The following is a 24,481-nucleotide window of genomic DNA, read 5'->3' on the forward strand; positions in this document are numbered from 1 at the left end:
GTGACACGACAGAGAACACGTGCTATTAAAAAAGAAATTTATTAATCACTGTCCTGATGTACTCAACCAAAAATGATCATATTTCGTTAGCTCCTTTGTCGGCTGTATCTTCATGGTACAGATATAGCTTGGATCTGTTGCTTTTTAGGTGTGTAACGCGAAATGCATTAACATTAAGTCGACGCAAATTTAATGCTTCCTGCACTGCGAGCTAAGGAATCTGCAGATACTGCATGTAACAGAAACATAATGACATCACATGCTCATTTTCTGCACACATCTTCTTTACTGCATCCATCTTTGAATTGAATTTTCCTACTACTTCTTTTATGTACCGTTAATTGCTAATAGCTGCAGGGTCTGCTATATCGTTGAACGATTTCCTCTTAATTTTCGCTGTAAGTCACGTCACTTAAAAGAGCACCAAATTCGGTTAGTAGCTGCTCAGAGCATAATTAAAACACTCAGTGAAACCCCTGAAATATATTCCATATGACGTGCAAATGTAACTTTATTAGCATTTCACAAATAGTTTTTACAAACAACTAACACACTTCTTCGCTAGAGTAATGCGTGATATTCATAGGGGATGGCTTAATATGCTTCTCAATTATCTGCAGGTCTGGGGTCCAGAATTGCTTGCAGTAGCATATACTCTCCGTCATAGGGTTCCACATTGTTTTTCACACAATAACAAAAATCGTCGCACACGTTCATTTTCAACGCCAAAAAGGCTGCAAAATTCCGGTTTGCACAATTTGACAGTTCCGGCCTCTGCGATATCGATAATTTTTTTCCGGGGTCTTTTGTGCTCTATGCCTTCTTTCTCGATCAGACGTGGAAGGTATTTATTATGTGTGCTATTACATTCAAATGAGAAATTTACGGAATATTTCAATCTAGTCGTGATCAGATAACCAATTTCAATACAGTTTCAACATTTGAAACATATCAGTACACGAATATCAAATCTATGTGACAGAAATTGACATCACCATACAATACAGAACTCATGTTGTTTCTACCAATTTTGGTAATGATAATATGAGTCCAGTTGCAGACGTAACTTATTTGTCTGTCTTTGAGGAAAATAAAAATTCTGTCTTTAATGGTTTTATAGAAAGAAGCTTCCAGATATTTTATAACAATTCTTCCTCCTCCTGTTAAATCGTAAGTTTCTTCAGTGCTGTGTCTTACTGAGACTTTTCATTCTTTAACTGGTTTATTTTATGGGTAAGATAAGTGTAGGTAGGGATCTGTACTCTAATTTTAGAATAAGAACTTATTTTAGTTCCAACAAGTAACAACGGGTTTATACAATAGAAACAAACACTACTGCAGGGTGCTTACCAAATATTTGTCACGAGGGTCCTCCAAACATTTCTCTACACAGAACCCCATTTATAAAAAAATAAAAAAATGATCGCCATCACCTCTTTGGACCCTGACATTAACTACTTCAAATTATAACTAAGCACACAAAAACTCAGCATCCTCAGGCACTGGCTACAAAAATCTACCGACACCCCAATAATCTACTCTGGCTCCGCTGGACCACTCGGCAGTCCTAAAATGCATAACAGAATGTACGAAGTGAAATACATTATTGATAAATAGTTCCAGAAAGACTTTCGCTGTTACGGGGTCTCTGGATACTATCCAGCATTATTAGCCTCTTTGTGGAAGTCGACTTCCTGTCACCAGTAACAGTGCTGTCTTCTTCTAAAATCGAACAGGGTCGCAACCTCACCACCATCCCCCAAAAAACACCGTCAATTAATTACGTGGAGCATATGAATAGCTTCCACTTAACAAACTTCCAACAAATTCTTCCGTGAAATAGTCTCGCATCACCTATTGTGTCCTCTTGACCTGGTGAGTCACCTAATCCACCTTCAACCCTGACTTTATCAACGAATCAGCAGTCAGTCGATTTACGTCATCAATATGCCAATGAACACGCAACCTGGTCACATGCAATTAAGTAAGGCTCAAAGTGAACTCCCAGCTATGTAATTGCTCCAGCACACACTGCACTTGAGAAAATCCTATTATCGGTCACGAACCGCAGTTCTCACCAGTATTATGATGGCAATAATTTCATGAGCCAACGTATACAGAGGGCCTTTACGATCCTGCTCAAAGGCGCGGGAAATGCTAAACTCCTTTCGGCTAGTAGCCGGCCGGGGTGGCCGAGCGGTTCTTGGCGCTTCAGTCTGGAAACGCGCGACCGCTACGGTCGCAGGTTCGAATCCTGCCTCCGGCATGGATGTGTGTGATGTCCTTAGAACTACTTAAACCTAATTAACCTAAGTCTAGGGGACTGATGACCGCAGATGTTAAGTCCCATAGTGCTTAGTGCCATTTCAACCGTAATATGGTTTCACAATGCCAGCATGGATATTGTGTGTATTATGTAAAAATTTACATCTCCGAAAGCATGGAAGTTTTTGATATAAACTTGTAACAGTATGGTTGCGTTATCCATAGAAGTAGGTATACCAAATATGAAAACGATCGATTGATATTTAATAGCACTTCTTCAGATTCATAGAGTATGTGTAACCTATTGCACGCAGCATTAAGCAAGTACAACACTATTTCTGCCCAGGAGAGGGCGCAAGACGAGATAGACAGACAGAGGTGTAAAAACAGAGAGGGCAGAAGAGAATATGTGAAATGCACGAGGCGTGTGAGAAAAGTATCGAGACAGGCAACAATGCGAGCGAACTGGTAACGCTGTGTTGTTCTTCTTGTGCAGACCACTGCTTTCATCCCTTCCTGATACTCAGTCTGAGTTACACCTCCGTACGCCCATTATATGGCTTCTGAGAACGACATCAGTGATGTGGCCTTTTTATTATCTGTTACCAAAATGGAAATGCGGAATTTAGAGCAACGTTATGCCATGTTGAATTTGGGAATCAGCGCGTGTGACCTTAGATCACTAGAAACCGGTCCTTAGGAAACATTTCTATCAAGAGCGCAAGTTTTTCACTGTCGCAAATAGATTTAGGAAGGCCGACAACACGTTGAAGCAGAACTGTGCTCAGAGAGAGACTTCAACTTCAAAATCCGGCCAGAACATCGAACGTGTGTGGGCTCTTGTGAGATTCTTTCTCCACGACAAAACCGTCAAGCAAGAGTTTTACAAAGATGTCCTTTAAAAGCCAGGAAAAGGGTGAATCGAGTGAGGCCGGACATTACAGGCAGGTGGATACTGCCTTGTGACAACACTCCACTTCAAGTGGTCACATCTACAACGAATTTTTTGACCTCAAACGGAATTCTGTTGTTCCATAGCCCCACTATTCACCTGATGTGAGTCTCTGCCACTTTTTTTTCTAGAAACTGAAAAATATCTGAAAACGACATCATTTTAGATCACTGAAGAACATTCAAAAGAGTGTGACAGACATGTTAACGGGCCTACCAAATGAAATCCTTCAACTCTGATACCAGTACTGCAAACGACTCCACCGGATTGCACTTCCTGAAGGGAACTACTTTGGAATGGACAATATTCTTGTTTGAAAAAATTAAAACTATGATAGAAATAAAGATCACTCTCATTACTTTTTTTACACATCTTGTACATGTCATAGCTACACATACGTGGGCCAAAGTGCTGGTACAAGTCTTGTATTCTCATAAACTGTGCTTGTTCTATATGTGTTCTTTGTATGCTATTTTTGTATTTTGGGACAATGCATTGAATGAAGTGTAAAATGAATTAATGCTTTATATTTTTCCTGTTCTTGGTTTGATACCATAGCGTTGCATCGGTGTCAACGCTAAAATTTTTCTGAACTTCTTTAGTCCCAGTACTTTCCGTAGACAAAAGTGAAATTTTTTTCTGGTGCAGTAGGTTAGCTTATGTCATGAGGAAGCAAGACAACTCAGTCGCAAAAACAGCGCTCCACATCAACCCAGGAGGAACAAGACTACGAGACCGGCAAAGAGGTGGACTGAAAACGTCAGGGGAGACATGCACGTTGTTGACTTAAGACCAGAAGATGTCAACGACAGGGAGAAATGGAGGAGATGTAGCAAAACAGCAGACCCCGCAAGTCGGGATTAATGCTTGGAAAGAAAGAGAGAGTAGGTCAGCTTGTATTAATTTTCCTGTTTCATGTTCTCCCTTATATCTATGAAATTTTAAATGTGGAATAGACTGCAATGCCGAATCGTCACTAGCGTTTAAATGATTCAACTCTGAACTGGTTTACAAGGATCTCAAGTGTGATGGTATACTTCGAAGCTATTATTGTGATAACCATTTTACCATGCACTTTGGCCCGTCTGTTTTCATTCCCTCATTTCCGTTTCAGACTATATAAACTCCTTACATCTGAGCGCTCACACACTTCCAACAACGTAATGCATCCCCCAGCCCTCCTTTCTGTTGGTGTTATAGTATCCACCTCTCGAACGGAGGGTTAAGTAACAGAATTTTCGAACTGTATTTCTTGTTTTCCAAATTCCATAACCTGGCTTGTTGTACACTACAAAATATTTGAGACTATAATTTACTTTTTCTGTACAATCACAGTTCTCACGCTTATGTGTACTTCGTCAATAGGGATAATAATAACGATTTAATATCTTACTTCCCATTCACACCATTATTCTACATCTTCAACTACATGGATACTCTGCACATCACATTTAAGTGCGTGGCAAAGGTTTCATCGAACCACCTTCACAATTATCTATTATTCCAATCTCGTATAGCGCGCGGAAAGAAAGAACACCTACATCTTTCCGTACGAGCTCTGATTTCCGTTATTTTATCGTGGCGATCGTTTCTCACTATGTAGGTCGGTGTCAACAAAATAGTTTCGCATTCGAAGGAGAAAGTTGGTGATTGGAATTCCGTGAGAAGTTTCCGCTGCAACGGAAAACGCCTTTTCTTTTAATGATGTCAACGCCAAATCCTGTATCCTTTCTGTGGCACTCTCTCCCATATTTCGCCATAATACTAAACGTGCTGCCCTTCTTTGAACTTTTACGATGTACTCCGTCAGACCTATAGAGTAAGGATCCCATAGCGCGCACAGAATTGTAAAAGAAGACGGACGAGCGTAGTGTAGACAGTCTCCTTAGTAGATCTGTTACATTTTACAGGTGTCCTGCCAATAAAACGTAGTTTTTGGTAAGCCTTCCTCACAACAGTTTCTATGCGTTCCTTCCAATTTAAGTTGGTCGTAATTGAAATAACGACGTATTTAGTTGAATTTTTGGCTTTTAGTTTGGATTTAATTACCGTGTAACCGAAGTTCAACGAATTCCTTTTAACCCATGTGAATGACCTCACATGTTTCGTTAGTTAGGGTCAATCAATTCTTGCACCATTCATCTATCTTTTCAGAAAACGTTTTGCAATTTGTTTTGAACTTCCGATGATTTTATTGGCCGATAAACGACAGCGTCATCTCCTCAGATTGTCTCCCAAATCGTTTATATAGATAAGGAACAGCAAAGGGTCTATAACCCTACATTGGGGATCGCCAGGAATCACTTCTGTTTTACTCGGTGACTTTCTGTCAGTTACTACGTACTGTGACCTCTCTGGCAGGAAATCACAAATCCAAACACATAACAGACGATATTCCATAAGCACGCAATTTCGCTACAAGCTGCTTGTGTGGTACAGTGTCAAAAGCCTTCTGGAAATCACGAAATACGGAATCGATCTGAAATACCTTCTTAATAGCGTTCAACACTTCAAGTGAATAAAGAGCTAGTTGTGCTTCACAGGAACGATGTTTTCTAAAACCATGCTGACTGTGTGTCAATAGACAGTTTTCTTCGAGGAAATTCGTAATGTTTGAACACACTATATGTTCCAAAAACCTGTTTCATATCGACGTTAACCATATTGGCCTGTAATTTAGTGGATTACTCCAGCTACCTTTCTTGACTACTGGTGTGACCTGAACTTTCCAGTCTTTGGATACGGATCGTCCGTCGAGCGAATGGTTGTATATGATTGTTAGGTATGGAGCTAATTCAACAGTATACTCCGAAAGAAATCGAATTGGTATACAGTCTGGACCAAAAGACTTGCTCTTATTAAGTGATTTAAGTTGCTTCACTACTCCGAGAATATTTACTTCTACGTTACTCATGTTGGCAGCTGTTCTCGATTCCAATTCTGGAAAATTTACTTCGTCTTCTTTTGTGAAGGCATTTCGGAAGACTGTGTGTAGTAACTCTGCATTGGCAGCTATGTCTTCAATAGTATCTCCATTGCCATCGAGCAAAGAAGGCATTGATTGTTTCTTGCCGCTAACATACTTCACATACGACCAGAATCTCTTTGTATTTTATGCCAGATTTCGAGACAAAGATTGTTTGTGGAAACTGTTATAAGCATCTCGCATTGAAATTCGTGCTAAATTTCGAGCTTCTGTAAGAGATCGCCAATCTTGGGGATTTTGCGTCTGCTTAAATTTGGCATGTTTGTTTCGTTTTTTCTGCAACAGTGTTCTAACCCGTTTTGTGTACCAAGAGGATCAGCTCCGTCGTTTGTTAATTTAATTGGTATAAATCTCTCAATTGCCACCGATACTATTTCTTTGAATTGAAGCCACATATCTTGTCTGCACTTATATTATTAATTTGGAATAAGTGGAGAATGTCTCTGAGGAAAGCGTCAAGTAAATTATTATCTGCTTTTTTGAATAGGTATATTTTTCGCTTATTTTTGGAGAATTAAGGGATTACAATACTCATTCTCGCTGCGGCAACCCTGTGTTCACTAATCCCTGTGTCGCTCTTGGTGCTCGTTATTAACTCAGAATTATTTGTTGCTAAGAGGTCAAGTGTGTTTTCACAACCGTTTACTATATAGTGGACACCTGACCTATTCAGCTGAACCCGAAACTCATTCAACCTTTGGCGCAAGTCGAGGATCTGCTGCCTACACGGTAGCAGAACCGTCTGAACCTCTGATTTAGAACCTCCACTCGGCTCTGTACCACATTCCGCATTCGGTCCTGACGACTATTCTCTAAATGGTCAGCGCCGCTTTCATCTTGCAAGCAAGACTGGCAGCCTTTACCACTTCTGTTTGCCGCTCGAAACCAGAGAGAATCTCTCCTGATCCAAAGTGACACACATCATTGGTACCGACGTGAGCAACCACCTGCAATTGGCTGCACCCTGTGCTCTTCATGGCATCCAGGAGGACCATTTGCACACCTGGAATGACTCCACCCGGTATGCACACGGAGTGCACATTGGTTTTCTTTCCCATGTTGTCAGCCGATTCCTACGGCGCCCCATAACGCGCATAACGTTGGAGCTCCCAGCTACCAATTATCCCACCCTCTACGATTGCCCGGATCTTGCAAGCTGAGTGGTTTAAAATTATTAAACAAGTTAGCAATAATTAATGACAGTCGTAATAAGCATAAAAACCACAGTTTTGATTCAAAATTATGTTTTAACTACCTTATAATTTCATAGTCCATAAGAAGCTGATGCCTTTCGACCGCAGACGTAACGATAACCATGACTCGCTGTTGAAATCTGCTGCCCGCTGCCGTTTCTTCCTTCATATGGGGGCGTTATGAAGCGCTGTGCATCACGGTCGTTCTTATTTTATTTTTATTTTTTGTCATAGAATTGCTCTTACAAAGCATAGCGATTCAGTTTAATTGAGCAACTGGCGAAGATAACCACACAAAACACTTGGCGATCCCTTCAATGTAAATGATGACGTTCCTAGAGAATTCATAAAATAAGTTGTCCTGAACGGCTTCAGCGTATAGTAGGGAATTGGCATCAGAACTAAAAACAATCTGAGTCACTCCAGTTTAGTTTCTTTACCCAGATTTGCATAATCACGATAGATCTAACAATAAATATGTGAAAGACGTGAACTGGTAGAATGTAAGACATATCTTGTTAGTGTATGAAAACCGCTAATCATGTGGACAAATGCACAGGTTGCGCATTCAGCAACAGAAAGTGACTGACTGGCCGACAATGTTATCACAGCTATAGCCGACCCGTAATTTAAGTGAGTCGTATCAACAAGGAGCGGCGCTGTACAATTACCAACACTTTACTGCCTTGTAATCTGGTACGAAACTTGCGCGAAAGTTACTACTTAAACAAGACAATTTTCCGTAACTCGACACATGCAGTACTCTAAAACCTTTCACGCGTATGGTGCGACATTAAACACCAATCATAAAGGATAACCGTTTCGTTCGTATTTCCACTTCTTCTGCTGCAGGGCGACAGCACAATTTGTTATGAAAACTTTGCACTTGGTGTTTTGCCTGGAAACAGAAGTATTTGTCGCTGTATAGTCAAAAAACCTGTGATTACTGTAGCAATACAACCACGAACCAACTCTGTTGTGCATTACAACCATTCAGATTAATATTTACGAATTGGAAGTTCTAACGGGAATGGCTGTACTTAAAACTATCTTCACCTCTAGGTCTATGTTTGTAGAATGATAAGTACAAATTTTAGAGTACGGTAATTTTCCCGTGAGAAAGGAAAAATTGAATTATTGTTGCTTTTTACTCAAAACTTGAATTACATATAAAATTTATTTACCACCTGTTTCTGGTCACATACTGTTTTGAGTGAAAAACTAAGTTTCATGGCTTTTCCTCAAAGTATTCCTTAGCCGTGACGTCTCATTCTAGGTGATGAAGTAGACATATAGCATTCTCAAAGGGAAAACATCAACTAAGTGAGATGAATTACGTGGTTACCACAAAAAAAAACGTTTTCGAATGAACAGCTTCAATTATCCAGAAACTATCTTCATTAAATGTAAAGATCGAATAGTCAGCCGTTTATATATATATATATATATATATATATATATATATATATATATATATATATATGGTTCTATTAAATATTACATTCTGTTTAACGCGTCGGCAAGAAGACAACTAATAATTTCTCGGAGGGTGGTAACAGTTTTAGATCGACACTACATACGGCAAAGTTAAATTCAGTTTTCGAGACACATATTATAGTTAGATGTGAATGAAGAACGAAGCTCACATTTTGCTAACGAGTGTGGTTAGTTATTCCCATAAACAACTGAGACAAACAGTGTAATAGAAGCCTTAATACTTCCTGCGTGGCAATATGCGGGTTTCGCATGTCACGTGCGAGAATCTCGACTCCGGTTTAACACTCTGAATTGATTACAGGCGCTATTCTTGGGCATGCAGTCCGTTTCACGGCTCGACTTTAATCCTCCAAAAACAGTACCATCGATATTGCAGAAGAGACGGCACACGCAACAATGAATGACAGTTGACGATCGCTAAGATCATATCCGCGGAAACGCACCCTTTCATTTGCTTCAAGATGTCGGAGCGCGTCGGAAGTGTTCCTGTCGCTGTGCCCGAGGCGAAGCGGAAGCCGTACTACGTGCCGTGGCACGAGTACGGAAAGGTAAGTGATATGTTGCACACGGCTTAAGGTAAGATCCGTAGCAGTGGAATGTGCACGTATTGCAAGTTACAGAATTCGGATGCAGTGTGCACCGCTCCGCTTTCATAAAACGACTTTAATACGGACTCAGTGACTTTGGAAGTTACATCCAACGATATTACTGAGTATGAGAGACAAAGATACTGAAACACAGTGTAGTCGTTATTTCTTTGATTTAAATGCCGGTCGATTTTGGTAGTTTTGTGTGCTATGCAGTTCGTAAATAGACGAAATGTAAAATACGTTATGTATGACTATCAAAATTCCCTTATCGTTAATACACATTTCGAAATGCAAGGATTTAATCACTGTAGCTTCCATTTTGTATCTATTTTGCGTTTCATTAATAATTTGTTGAACTGACGCGAACTTATAGCGTGTGCAACTCATCCGTTGTACGTTGCTGTTGGTAATTCGTTGATGTACGTCGTAGCCAGTCTGGTGATAGTACACGGTAGCAATTGAAAATCTGTCTCTTCGGTTTTTTTCCGGCTATATCTCCATTTACGAAACTGTGGCTCAAAATTGCTCCGAGTGTATGAAAATATCCATCAACTTCGTTTATGAAACATAGGAAGTTACGAAGAAGCAGTGTTGTTCTTCATCCACATCCGATTAATTATTCGCCGTGTTCACTTCCCACCATTTTTCACGGGAACTCTTCCAATAAAAATGCCGTAGACAGGGTAAGTCACATTTACTTTTTCTTGTGCATCTCAGACGTCAAACTACCGTTGCATATGTGGTTGACTTACAATCTTTGTTCATGGTTATATCAGCAGACACTGGTTGTAATATCATTTGCATACCATCAGTAATATTACAATTTTCGCAGCAAATATGAGTTAGGAGTATATGAAACACTAAAAGTATTTCTTAACTTCAGGTTTATAGATAGTCAAGGACATGGTACATCCAAAAATGGGTCTTACCATCAAACCTGAACGTAATGGGTTGGGTACCCATGAGCACAAACTTAACATTAACTTTGTAACCATAGTCAGGAATGCGATCTCACCGTCCCCTCTACCCAATAACAAACAAAAATGCGTTACGCTAATAGATACACATCACATCATCATCTTCTTTTCAAGAATTAGGCTATTGGCAGTTACAAACTTAACAAACAGCATCATTTCCATCTTTTTCGAAGTCCTCCAATAACTCTTTTTTCATTCGAATTGTAATTCACGATTTTCTGTGGAATCTGGCATTCTCATGAGGTTTTGTGTCGATTTTTCACGATTCATTTGATTTTCATGTTGAAAATATTTAATTCTGTTCCTTGATTTCCAATCACGTCTCTGTTCTTTTTTTTTCATTTACATTGTGTAACAAAGTAATCACCATCATCCAGCATCATTCATTTCCTTCAGGCCTTTGTCCCACTTCAGCCTTGTTACAATATATTTGGCGATGTTGATGTCAGGGGGTGGCCGGATGCCCATCCTGTCACAGCCCTTATCTCCTGGGATGGAATTAGTGTACCTCAGCTGTCTGTGTCTAGTGTCAGCCATGTAGTAGTGCTAATTTTTCAAATTCCTGCGAGTAGTGAAACTGAGGTTCGAACGTGCTCAGCTATAACTCTAAAGTCAGGTGACAGAACGTATTCACCTTCTAGAAATAACAGAAAATAGTGTTCAACCTATTTTGTTTTGGGATTTTCGTTTTTCCTGTCAGTATTTGATCTACATGAACTCGGCGTTGCCTGCTTTGCGTGAATTACCTTTCTCAACAGTTATACCGTCTATGATGTAGACTTGAAAATCATTTAAAGTTCTTTATAAAACAATTGTTTTGTTTGCAAGGAACCAACTATCACAAAAGATCCATTTCATTCTATAGTTATAACAGTTGTATATTACTTGTGATGCTTGTGGGAAATTATATTTTGTTTTATATACGTGAAAATTAATGAGTAATTATATGCAATACCACGTATGTAGATATAATAGGCAGGATGGTATATGATCAGTTGAAATTCATTTCCAACTTAACCCTGTCTTCTTTTACCTCAGACAGAGCGAATATTTTCTTCTAAACTTCGCAAGGTGTACGTCTACTCTTGCTTTCTGTTCTTGCCTGGAAGTTTTCCCATCATTCTTATCTCGCTTACATTTATGCAGTTGTGTTGCAGATTGTGCTAGGAAACTGTCTTCCCCACTGTAACTTCAATGTCATTCGCGAATTTTATGTAATTAATAAAAATTTAAAATTTTTTCTGTGCGTTCGAGTGTCTAATGTTACTTTTAGTTGTCCGTTTTCATGACAAATATTTTGCATAATACAGAGCATTATGTCATGGGTCAAGCGTAAACGCTGTATCATGATAGAAAACACCGTCTGAGTCGCTAAATTTATATTTTTATTTCGCGGTTTCGATCATAAATATATCTAGTGCTAAAACACTAATCACTGCAGCAGACACCTATGTCCCATACCCCTAAACTTGTATGTCGGCCTTCAAGACATGTTGATGTTGCTAAGGAAAGCACAACAATTTAACAAAGTAGTAACATGGAAGGACTAGAAAATGTGCAGGAACGGAAATACCGCAGGTGTTCATGAGTTACCTCTGAAACTAGCTTTGGGGGTAGTAAGCGAATACGTTTTCATTAAGATAGATCCACAAATTACCAATTGATTTTTAAAGTGACGTCAATGTGTTTATCGCATTACCGGTCAACGTGTTTATCGCATTACCGGCTATTAATTTCGTATCACATAGTACTAATTTTAGTATCTTTCATCGCGTGTGTAATAATGACCGTTAAGGTGTGAGTTAGCCTATGGAGCGAGCACTTGTACTCAACAATATGAACTAAGGTAACTTACAAAATTACAAGGCAATCTTCGTACAGGTGATGCGGTCTAACGTGACAGTGTGAATATACTGTATTTTACTTTCTTGTCAGCGGCAATTTGAATTACCTACGTTCAAGGTAAAGCAGTATTTCAGTATAAGGGTTTCGTGCGCACCAGCCCTCCGTTTCAGAATAATATTATCATGATGATTTATTCAACTTTTTACCACATTTACCGATATATCTTTGAAGTATCTTCACAATACTAAATACCCTGTGATACGCAATCAACAAGAGATCCGAATGCAAACAGTGTAACGCAAAAACTCTCAGACAATGCTAGAGTACAGTCATGTGTTTCCTGTGGCTGCGGGAACAGTCAGCATAGAATTGTTGTGGCAGTCTGCCACCGCACTCAGTCAGCCCAGACGCGAGAGGAAAGTCGGCCTGTTCTTCGGCAGTAAACTTATTAGCACTGCTGTGTATCAGTGTGACACTGTTGCAAATCTAATCCGAGGCAGAAAATTACTGAACCGTACTGAATACAACAGCGACAGTTTTGCGACAAAGTTTCCACAGATTTTTATAGAAGGTGCAATGAATCTGATTTTATATCTGTCATTTTCTAATCTAATCACGTCAGCATCACCTGATTTAATTCGACTACATTCCATTATCTTCGTTTTTGCTTTTGTTGATGTTTATATTATATCCTCCTTTCAACACACTGTCCATTCCATTTTTGTTCATTCAAAAGAATATTCCTTTTCAGGTTTCATAGGCTAGAAACTCACAATCTTTGTGATGCACCACACAAAATGGTGTCGGTAGACATTCTCGATTAGAAACGTTGACTTCGTTTCAATTTTGAAATACTTTTATAATCACAACGCAAGAAAATTCAACGAAGATGAGAAGAAATGTCGATTATTGTTAATGGCAGCTAATGACACGTAATTTGATATTATTTGCGTGCTCGCCATTTAATTTGCAACATAGTGAAAGACAGCACGACGACTGAGGTTCCCCCTTGTTGATCGGCCTCCTCATCTGCAGCCCACTTTCAATAAAACACTTCTCTGTCTTTAATTGCGTTGTATTGAAATGTGGCAAAATGACGCGGTTATAAAGGCAGAAGAATTTAATTCATACAACCGATAGTAGGTGATTGCGTGCTTCGGTTTTTTGTAATTCTGGTTCGTACAATAATTCGAGTAAAGAGAAGCCTCATACTAGACGTTTGGCTTTGCAAACCGTTTTTGAATACTCGAGCGCAATTAACACGTGACTCTTTGCATAGTTTTGTGGTCCTGTTGCATTTTTTTTACACCTTGGACACCAAAACATAATCTGCAGCTCTGCTGGCAGAGAAATAAAATATACAGCGTCACTTCAGAAAATCCCTTTCCGTGATATTATTTAGTAAACTTGAAGGAGGTAGGGACATAACTAGATATATGACTAATAATCATTCGTTTGAATTGCCTTATACATAATTTACGGAATAATCTTAGAAGTTTTTCTTAGCACATCGGTGCAAGCACGCTCTATCTTGTTCTTATTAATGACGGAATGTGATGAAATACATTTTATAATAATTACTGAACTGAACGTTGACACAAATTTTGATGTAAGTTTTACAATACGTTGACTACTATTGAGAAAATACCGTCGCTTTTGATGTAGCATAATACTCCACACTCATTGCATTCTGCGTCTCTGTTCCAGGTCGTAAGTACTGCTGCCGAATGTAGTTCCATTCCACCGACATGCCCTGTACGGAAACTATCGCCATGATTTACGAAATATAGCTGAAGAAATTCCTGAGTACAACCACGCAAGCTAGTGTTCTTTCTTTTTCCACATTAACAACATCAGATATCGTTTTGTCCTAATATCACTTAATTGGAGTGATTGCAGTGTTGCATATCGATCAAATGTTTTTGCCGAGCGTCTTACAAACATTTACTGCTATTAATAAAATTCCGTGTCTTGCAGTTTAGCGTAATGCCCATTACTCATTGCATTCCATATTTCTGTTACAGGTGATGAGTGCTGATGCAGAGTGCAGGGCTGTTGCACCTCTACGGCCTGTACGGGAGCAAGACGTGGAGGTCTTGTTCAAATACCGTGAGTACCTTTTTGTGTGCTGAGGATACAAGTAGTAAGGATTCGAGTAGTGTAATCGTTTTGATGAAGTGGCTTTGTTACAGAGGTTGCGTTTGATATCAGCAACTTGTTTCCATATCCCATCTGCGTCTGCTATAATAAACACGAAATGAATGTAGTGTTGGAACCTCTTTGTTACTATGTTGTAGTTTGCTTCATACATAACATGATCTGGGGATTCTGTAATATTTGCTAAGGATGATCGGTTCTGCTAGTCTTACCCAAAAAAGCACTGTACCGATCATATGTATTAGGAGTGATGCCAGGAAAGGTCACGTTTAAGGGCATGAATTTTTTACTGGTTATCGTCTCTTCATTAGCCTGATAGCTAAGTAGCAAGGACAGATTCCATGAATTGCGTCTGTCAGTGAGTGAACTCTCTCCCGAAGGAACTTTAACTAAATCCATGTAGCAGTAACAGAGTTACAGCAAACGCTGAGGAAAGCTTCATAGCTCTCCGTAGTCTGAGTCATATTTCCACTAAATACTGTACTGGAAATGGGCATACACAGCCCTCTGTGATGGTCATCACTGGTGTTTCGTACTTCTTAAACACTAGATTAGTTCATAATTATTTATCACATCAAATAAATTTCTGTTTACAGAGGGTGCTAACTTCATTATTATTTGTCCGCTAACAGTGTCCACAACGTTGTGTAGCAGTAAGTACTATAAGATGTATTCATCTTTTCTGACATGCAAGAGCAGTAATGATAAGTATTATAGCTGTCTATGTACATACTGCAATTATGACACATTATTAGTCTGTAGCAGTGGATGTCAGTGAGTTCTGCACATAGATGTTGTTTAGAGTGATGGTGTACTTTTATTTTACAGGCCACTGCTACCGACATGATGTGCAGTCTGAGCCGTCCCCGAGACCCGCGCTCACGTATGTAGTATCACACGTGGCAGCAGGTAAGGTGCAAGAGAGGCAAGGCACAGGCGAAACAGCCCAACAGCAGCCGCTGCAGCAGCACCGCGATGTGGTTGAGGCAGAGGGAGGCGAAGAGGAGGAGGAGGTGAGGGAGGCCAAGACCAGCCGCGGCCTGCTGCGGCGGCTGCTGGCCTGCTGCCTCTGCATTAGGCTGCCACGAGGCCGCAGGTCCAGGAGGACCAGCAGGTGAGTCCGCCCTGTTGTGCCGTGTGTTCAGAATTCTTCAGCGTGGAACTTACCATGTAGCGCAGCTGAATTCGTGAATATGCTGTAATTACAGCCCCACACAGTGACCTCTAGCGTTGGAGGGAGTGGGGGAGGAGCTTTTCGGCTTATCCAAATTTGTGTTCTGAAGCTATTTGCTGGGGCTTGAGTATTCATTGTCATTCTTCAGAATTCTGATTGTAGGGAAATAGCTCAATCAGGTTCAAAGAATGGCTATGAAGAATGTGCAAAATCCATATTGAACCAGTAACTCAAGTATCAAAGAGTTTCGGTTATTTATGTGAGATAATCATAAATGTGTTTTAATCAAATTAAAGTAATCATAAGTATATAACAGTTTTCCATGGCTGCTACATGTGTAATTCCTTGTATGAATAATTTGTGTAAAAACGATTTTAAATTTATGAATAAATAAAACTAAGAATATTTAATTTGTTTCAGAGTTCATCCTGAAGAAGTGCCAACACCTGGCAGTCAGGCTAGGGAAGTGAGCCCTGGCAATAAAATCCCGGTATGTATTGAAAGAAACATGTACAGAACTTACAAAATCTTTGTAAAGACATGTAAGATGCTACTACTTGTCCACTAGCCATTTCATTATTTTGATTAGTAATTAACTGAGTAATGATAGAGAGAACTTGGCATCTGATGGAAAATTGTAATATACGATTAATTGTACTCATCACAACAGAAACCCAGGGAAGCTTAAATTAAATAAGACTAGCTGTAAAGAATAACTCAGTCTGCCTACGTAGCGTAATCTATGAGTCACGATGTAACCTTGACTCTACCTCCAAAAGAAATGATATTCTGCGATTATGGAAGTGGTACAAAGTGAAAATTTGAAATTATCATCTCTTTATATTTTTCATTTTCTAGCACAGAGAGTAATGTGGATTCTTTGAGGTAGGATCCACAGCCCAGATTTCTTCAGTGAAATGGCAGCTGACTTGGTAGTGAATCAGATGGTTCCCCATCTGGAAATGTTTAGGAAGGGTTTTCAGACAGCAATATGCTTTGAAATTAAGGTCAGTTTTTCGAAATACTTGCTTGGAACTGGGGAATAGAAATAATTTGTAATTTATTTCTAGCAAATATGACATTTTCTTAGAAAAATGTTGATAGCTTGGATACTTAGTTTTGTAACTAATTAACCTCTGAGCTTACTATGTGCTGTCTATTTGTAACACTCGTCAGGAAAGTCACCGACTCTGTCCTGTTACACGGGATTAGGAATATGCCTTTGATATTTTTAGCTGGGACATGTCCCTCGCCAATGAAAATTAAAATGGCTACAATTTCCTGCTCATGTCCACTGTCTTCAGAGATTTGTCTTGCTTGTAAGCTGTTGCAATTACCTCTACGTTATTCCAAGTCACGAAGCCCGCTGGCCACATTAAACCCTCTGGGTATCGTATCACATAGGTCAAATTGTACCTGCATTAGCTGTTGGCTGATAACATTCAAATTGGTGTGTTCTCATATGTCAACCAGAAATGCTGCATTTTTAGAACAGATTGACTTGAGTTAGATGTTGCTACTTCCTGCACATAACGACGGACTGGAATGTTACACACCAGGATACAATCTGAAAAATTCTTGTCTGTATTCCTCTATATAGTACGTTGATACACACACAACAGTCGTCAAAGGATAATGAGAGATGCGTAATCAACGTAAAATCTCGCAAGTGTCATGCCTTTCTCGTTTTACGTGACGCGTTGATACACACATTGTAGATGAACATACGTTGACAAAAGAGTGTGTGAGTACTGTCCATTTCGATTACTTACAGATGCAAGAAGATGGGTTAAAATAAACACACTTTGTTTGTCATTCAGCATATCATATATTCGCAATCAGAAGCATAGATGCCGAAGTGTTGAATAACAAACAAAGTACATAACATGTTCACCAAGCAGTGTTCAAAGTGTACTTATCGGTAAAGTCTTAATTGGAGAATAATGTTCAGTCTACAGGATGATTTCATAATGATGCTACAAACTCTCGGGATTGGCAGAATGTTAAATGTATCAGCGCGAGGTAGGGGGCCATGTCCAGTAAACGAGCGAGTCGAAAGTTATAAGCGAAAATTATTCTGGTGTCTCTGACAGTCGCCTTTCTGCAGCAGGCTCTTCGTTGTCCGTACTTGCGAAGAAAGTAGAATCGATAAATAAAAAAATGGTTCATTAAATATGGAATCTAAAGTGCAAACCTGAAGAGCTATGAGCAGTTGTTAACTTTTGCTACTGTGGAATACATGTCTTCTACTGAACAACAAATAATAGCTCATTAGGTATGTATTTTAGAGCCCTTATTTACTGGATATTTTTGTTGTTTTGGTTCAAACTACCTAATCCCAAAATATGAAAAGCAAAGAATTTCCAGTAGAAGTGATCCACTGTCTCAGGTATCAGAACGATTTTCGCTTGCAAATTTAGACTCTGTCGTTTCTGGACGATGGTCCCATGCGTCGGATTGATATATTTATCCGTTTCCATCACTCCTGAAACTTTGTAACATCGTAACGGACAAACTCCCTGTAGCTCCCTTTCTCTGTACTTCCGTCATTCACACCACCATTTACAACATTGATCTAGCACTCAGCATAGAGAGAAATTGCTATTTAAACGGATCTAGCGTTTCGTTAACCCTATACTAACTGCAGTGTCTTCATCTGTTGCAGGACGGAAGTGTAGACGAGATAAATAACAGAAGAACGGGAAAGGTCTTTGTTGGGATAGGTATACGTTTTATTAATGGGGAAAGTAATTCTGAATTAATCTGACTGTCTTTTTCTGTTGCAGGAAACGTACACGAAGGAGAAGCAAGAGCTGGTGTCGGCATGGGTGCTGAGGCATTTTGGGAGCGCCCGGGACCGCTGCAGGTGGATGGAAGGGCTGCACGAAGATGCCGTCAGCGCAGAAGCTGCTGAGGTAACGTATTGTGAACGTTTCAGCTACGCAAGCAGTGGTGAGTAGAACAATAATATAAACAGAAATTCGTATACACTAGGCACAGTACACTGTAAATATAATGTGGTGATACATCAAAGACTTAATCGTTGCGTCACATTCAGATTTTCAACCGAAACTGTTTTATTTGAAGGAGAAAACTTTAGTCTCCGTAATGGTAGTAAAAACCTTTCAGTTAAAGGGTTTAATTATCTGTTGCGAGCCTCATCCTGAATTCCGCAGAGTAACTGTTGTGTTGGACGTAATTTATAATGCATAGCATGAAATAACGTAAGAAAATACATATTAGTATACTTCCTCTTATAAACTGTAGCGGTTCATAGATAATGAGTTTAGTAGTGTGAGTTCCATCTTTTAAAAGAGGAAACAGGAAAAAAATCTTGAAATGCAATTATCGTAGTCGAGTTAGCAGTCCTATAACGCAAGATAGAGAAAGGACGTCAAATAGTGAATACATTTTGATATAAAATAAAAAAATCCATGTAACCACTACTTCCTCGTAAATGTCAAACACTTTGCATCAACAGAGGACGAACATCTTATGTATCTAGATTCCTTGAATCTGTATCAGATTTATTATAAAAAAACCGAGGCCGATCTTTTCAACACAGAGGTGTTGATGTTTTAAATGTCACATTAACTGAAATACTAAAGTAAATTAAAGTAGTTTATTGGCGGTGTTTGCAACATAAGAAGAACAGTGATAGACACTGAATTAATATTTTTGTATCATTTACCTAAAAGAAATCATAGCGAACTGTAACAGCAGACATTGAGTAAGAATACCGGATTGAAACAGTGTACTTGCACTAAATCAACGTGAGTGTAATGTGGACTCCACACCAGAAGGGCTACCGATCTGCTCGTAGAGTTTCCACGTGTGGCGAGCTTGTTCGCAAGGCAGGGAGCTGGAACAGACACGAATGCATGCCATATTCTGGACTTACAGATGTTGGTTTGATTCACTGCCCAGCCTCAGTGTGGTTTTTAGGCGGTTCTCCACGCTCGTTTAGGCGAATGCTGTGCTGGTACCCACTCTCTCCCTCAACATATACACAAACAACTGGAATACTAAAACATAAAGTACAGTGAAACTTCCAGGCAGATTAACACTGTCTACCAGACCGAGACTCGAACTCTGGATCTTTGCCTTTCACGGGCAAGTGCTCTACCATGTGAGCTTCCGAAGTACGACTCACGACCTACCCTGACAGTTTCAATTCCATATCAGCACGCAGTCCGCTGCAAAGTGAAAATCTCATTTTGGAAACATCCCCGAAGCTGTGGCTAAGCCATGTCCCCGCAATATCCTTTTTTCCAAGTGTGCTAGTTCTGCAAGGGTCACATTGAAGTTTGGAAGGTAGGAGACGAGGTATTGGCAGAATTGAAGCTGTGAGGACGGGTCGTGAGTCGTGCTTGCATAGCTCACATGGTAGAGCACTTGCCCGTGAAAGGCAAAGATCCCGAGATCGAGTCTCGGTCTGGCACACAGTTGTATTTTGCCAGAAAGTTTCATATCAGCGCACACTCCGCTGCTGAGTGAAGATCTCATTCTATAAACAACAGTGTTTAGAGGATTCACAGACAGGTGGTGAACACAGGTTTCCTCCATTAGGCTTATGGCTGAGGTGGCCAGCTAGAAAGAAAAAATTTAAAAAAAAAAAAAAACTGCCAGGTCGTGAGATCTGTGGACGTCGACCAACGTATAAATGTTCGGAGACAGAGATTATACGTAGCAACTGACGTGAGGATCGGTATAATTTATCTAGTATGCCTGGAAAATTAGGCATTACGCACGCTGGCTTAGGACTTAAAGCTCTTAACATTTGTTTTTTTACTATAAGCGTTTTGACGGTAACCGTTGAAATCGTATCGTCTCTGATTTATTTGTTCAGTAGGAGGAAATGTTTCAGTAAGAAAACGAAGTTGTCAAACATACAAATTTTAAAATCGTGATGACGCAAAGTATATGAAAATACAGGTCTTATATTACGGAATGTGCAATGAGAGTATCAATTATATGTAATAGATAGCTACATATTTATCCAAAATTTACGTAAAATGTGTAACTTGCAGTATTTCATAGTATTTCCGAGGGTGCTCAGAGGTATAGAAATGCTCTGAATTTTTTTTTTTGTGCCATATTTTCCCCAAAAGTTACAAAAAGCAGCACTTGCGTATTTGCAAAGACTGAACTAACGCACTAATTAATTACTTCCCAAATCTAAATTACTGTCACATTTCGAAAGTTGGGTAGGAAACTAGCGGCAAGAATAAACAGATGACTGTGCATTTTACACGCCTCAGCTAGTCTGAGAGTAAAACACATGCAGTTTTATCCTGTTTACGATGTAAAATATGCTCCGATATTTCGAGAGTACTGAACCACTGAGGAAGTATACTTCCTCGTATTCACAACTCTCACATCCTGTCAGCACAACATGAAATGCATGCATCTTTACAAGACACACATAGCCGCTAGAACTTATATTGCACTTGTCGACAAGAGTAAACAGTGTCACCACCGTGCCAAATCTCTTCTGATATTAAAGCCAGTCAAACATTATAGTGAACTACTAAAACTAATTATTTTCCACATCTGGGATGCTTCCATGTTCCATTATGTTTTTTTCACATTTAGAATGTCTGCAAAAAACACGCCAGTAGTGCAAAAAGTACAGTGTTGACAATGTGTATCACAATGTCTAAATTAATTATCACACTGTTATTACCCACACGTATTTGTCATATGGGTAGCCAAATCTCTATTGTGGATCATAAGTATACTATTTCCATGCCAAAATACATGTCGTTTATGAAAAGTAACAGACAGTTCACGTTCTAAGTTAGGCCTACAACATCGAAACTATCCTAACCAAGATAAGTACTATTTGAGCACAAAAAACAAATACGCATTTTTGAATGTATAATTGAACCAACTCATTGGGGAACGGCGCCAATATAGGAAGGATGACGATAATAGATCAAATTGCAGATTGCGATTATTATAAAAGATTATACCGAGTCGAGGGGATGTCTCAAAGAAACACATTTACAGACAGCATTTCCTGTAATCAAGACAAACATGTAATGAAAACACCACACATTCACACAGCACACCGAAACACTGATGTAAGAAGGAAGGAATAAGGTGCTTTACTGTTATATATTACCTGAAATGGAGAGCAACTGCTTTGTTTATGCACACATGTAATAGGTGGGTGACAGAGATATAACATGACAAAGAAAATCACAGATTTGATATTTCAGCACACACACACACACACACACACACACACACACACACACACATGGAAGCTGATCATCGTAAAAGTATAGCTTTAGATCACTATGACAATTAGATCAAGATGGAACTGCATTATTTCTCAAAATATGAAAAATTTCCAAACCTACATCTACATCCATACCTCGCATGCCACCTGACGGTGTGTGGCGGATGGTACCTTGAGTATCTGTATCAGATCTCCCCTCTATTCCAGTCTATTATTGTTCCTGGAAAGAAAGATTGTCGATACGTCTCTGTGTGGGCTCTAATCTCTCTGATCTTGTCCTCATGGTCTGTTCGCGAGATATACGTAGCAGAGAGCAATATACTGCTTGACTCCTCGGTGAAGGTATTGTCTCGAAACTCCAACAAAAGCTCGTACCGAGCTACTGAGCGTCTCTCTTGCAGAGCCTTCCACTGGAGTTTATCTATCATCTCCGTAACGCTTTCGCGATTACTAAATGATCCTGAAACGAAGCGCTCTGCTCTCTGTTGGATCTTCTCAATCTCTTCTATCAACCCTATCTGGTACGGATCCCACACCGGTGAGCAGTATTCAAGCAGTGGGCGAACAAGTGTACTGTAACCTACTTCCTTTGTTTTCGGACTGCATTTCCTTACGATTCTTCCAATGAACCTCAGTGTGGCATCTGCTTTACCGACGATTAATTTTATACGATCATTCCATTCTAAATCACTGCTATTGCCTACTCCCAGATACTTTATGGAATGAACTGCTTCCAGTTGCTGACCTGCGATATTGTAGCTAAATGATAAAGTATCTGTCTATGTATTCACAGCACCTCTCACTTGTCTACATTGTGATTCTATTGCCATTCCCTGCACCATGCGTCAATTCGTTGCTGATCCTCCTGCATTTCAGTACAATTTTCCATTGTTACAACCTCACGGTGTACTACAGCATCATCCGCAAAAAGCCTCAGTGAACTTCCGATGTTATCCACAAGGTCATTTATGTATATTGTGAACAGCAACGGTCCTTCCACACTCCCCTGCGGCACATCTGAAATCACTCTTACTTCGGAAGACTTCTCTGTATTGAGAATGACATGCTGCGTTCTATTATCTAGGAACTCTTCAATGCATTCGCTTAATTGGCATGATAGTCCACATGCTCTTACTTTGTTCATTAAACGACTGTGGGGAACTGTATCAAACGCCTTGCGGAAGTCAAGAAACACGGCATCTACCTGGGGACCCGTGTCTGTGGCCCTCTGAGTCTCGTGGACGAATAGCACGAGCTGGGTGTCACACGATCGTCTTTTTCGAAACCCATGCTGATTCCTACAGAGTAGATCCTTAATCTCCAGAAAAGTCATTATACTCGAACATAAGCCGTGTTCCAAAATTCTACAAGTGATCGACGTTAGAGGTATAGGTCGATAGTTCTGCACATCTGTTCGACGTCCCTCCTTCAAAACGGAGATGACCTTTGCCCTTTTCCAATATTTTGGAACGTTACGCTCTTCTATAGACTTACAGTACACCGCTGCAAGACGGGGGGCAAGTTCCTTCACGTACTCTGTGTAAAATTGAACTGTTATCGCATCAGGTCCAGCGGCCTTTCCTCTTTTGAGAGATTTTAATTGTTTTTCTATCCCTCTGTCACCTATTTCGATAGCTACCATTTTGTCATCTGTGCGACGTTCTAGAGAAGGAACTACGGTGCAGTCTTCCTCTTTGGAAAAAGACATTTAGTATTTCGGCCTTTAGTCTGGCATCCTCTGTTTCAATACCATTTTGGTCACAGAGTGCCTGGACATTTTGTTTTGATCCACCTATCGCTTGGCATGAGACGAGAATTTCTTAGGATTTTCCGCCAAGTCAGTACATAGAACTTTACTTTCGAATTCATTGAACGCCACTCGCATAGCCCTCCTCACATTACATTTCGCTTTGTGTAATTTTTGTTTGTCTTTGGCTTTGGCTTTGGCTATGTTTGTGTTTGCTGTGAAGTTCCCGTTGCTTCCGTAGCAGTTTTCTAACTCTGTTGTTGTACCACAGTGGCTCTTTTCCATCTCTTACGATCTTGCTTGGCACGTACTCATCCAATGCATATTGTACGATGGTTTTGAACTTTGTTCACTAATTCTCAACACTATCTGTACTTGAGATAAAACTTTTGTGTTGAGCTGTCAAGTACTCTGAAATCTGCTTTTTGTCTGTATTGTTAAACAGAAAAATCTTCCTACCTTTTTTAATATTTCTATTTACGGCTGAAATCATCGATGCAGTAACTCCTTTATGATCGCTGATTCCCTGTTCTGCGTAACTGTTTCAAATAGATCGGGACTGTTTATCACCAGAAGTTCTAATATGTTATCGCCACGGGTCGGTTCTCTGTTTAGCTGCCCAGGGTAGTCGTAAACTATTGAGTCTCCCAGTTTAGAGCTGACACATTAAAATCTCCACCCAGAACTATAACATAGTCGGGAAATCTACTCGAACTATTTTCCAAATTTTCCTTCAGGTGCTCTGCCACAACAGCTGCTGAGCCAGGCGGCCTATAGAGACATCCAGTTACCATGTTTGAGCCTGCTTTAACCGTGACCTTCATCCAACTTATTTCACATTTCGGATCTCC

The sequence above is a fragment of the Schistocerca cancellata genome, chromosome 6 (genome assembly GCF_023864275.1).
Source record: "Schistocerca cancellata isolate TAMUIC-IGC-003103 chromosome 6, iqSchCanc2.1, whole genome shotgun sequence".
In the NCBI taxonomy this organism is placed as follows: Eukaryota; Metazoa; Arthropoda; class Insecta; order Orthoptera; family Acrididae; genus Schistocerca; species Schistocerca cancellata.